This window comes from Aplysia californica, unplaced genomic scaffold, assembly GCF_000002075.1.
Source record: "Aplysia californica isolate F4 #8 unplaced genomic scaffold, AplCal3.0 scaffold00621, whole genome shotgun sequence".
Classification (NCBI taxonomy): domain Eukaryota; kingdom Metazoa; phylum Mollusca; class Gastropoda; order Aplysiida; family Aplysiidae; genus Aplysia; species Aplysia californica.
The window spans coordinates 113,361-114,730 of record NW_004797891.1 but is presented as its reverse complement, the minus strand read 5'-3'; positions in this window follow the sequence as shown (position 1 = coordinate 114,730).

Here is a 1,370-nt window from a genome sequence, read left to right as displayed (position 1 = left end):
CACACACACACACACACACACACACAAACACACACTTCCTCAGCAATAGTTCTTGTCTGAAGAGAAGCTCTCGAGTAAGCTATTGGTCATCTTAACCCTATCCATCCGAACGTCGTGTTTTACTATCGTATCCATACGACGTGGGGAACTCTCTGCCATCACTTTCCAAAGAGGAAAACTCGTTAATCCAATCCGTACGCTTTTCATAGCAGTCTGTCAAAATGATTTTTTGAGCAATACTGAAAGTTTCCCATAGATCTTTGTACGAGAAGTATTCTAAAATGTTAAAAATACAACCCCCAGGGAACAAAATGACCCCAGGGCGTACGGATAGGGTTAAGACGTTTTTTTGTTTTAATACATCCAAGATTCGAACCAATACACAATATGAACCACCCCCACTCCCGAACCCATCTACGGCAATCCCAGAAACATCCATTAACGTACGCTGTGTACATACACGCAATGTATCTTCGGTACACCTTCCCTTGGATCTAAAGGTGGGCCAAAGGGCACACACTAGAAAGAACTGGGAGGGGATATGTTCTTAATGGAAGAGTTTTTTTGGGTTATTTGTTTTGTTTTTTGCTTTTTAAATTGTTAATGTTGTTGTTTTTTTATTCCTTGGGGAAAGGAGCGGGAGAGAAGGAGTGAGTTGGGTTTTTTGTTTTTTTAAAGAATTATTCCCCCCCCCCCCCCTTATTTCTTGGTGGTGGATGGGTAAGAGTTTACCAAGCAAACGGATTGACAAATGAGATTTTAAGCAAGTTTTTTGTTTTGTTTTGTTTTAGTAAGGTTTTACGGCGCGATCGAAACTGCATAATAAGGTCATATGAGCGCTATGGGGTGGATTGTAATAGAGAAGTCCAAATGGGGAATCAGGCTTACTCTGCTCACCTCTCTAGTTTCAACAACACAAAGTCTGCTTCGACCAGAGACTTCATTGTCTTCTACTATCAATGCAACCCAGAAAGAGAGTAACAAACATACAAAAGAAGTAGAGGAAAAAATGACTATAGTAAGGATGAGGAAAGAAAAAGCAGCAGTTCCCCCTATGTTGTTCCGACACAGTGTGAGCCTGACATTGATAAATCAGCCCTTTTACAATTCTACTCTTCATAAGAACATGTTAATATCCCCCCTTTGGGAATGGCCTAAAGACAACCCCAGTCAGTAGCACTGCCCTGGTGGGGTTTAACGTAAGTTACCGTGACTCGACATGGTTAGGCTACAGCATCAGTGAGGATGCTCTTTCGTAACGCAGAGCAATTTAAAAAAAATAAAAACACGGTAGAGGAAGAAGAAAGAAAGGGGATGGGAAAGAGAGAGAGAGAGAGAGAGAGAGAGAGAGAGGGGGGGAGAGGGAGAGA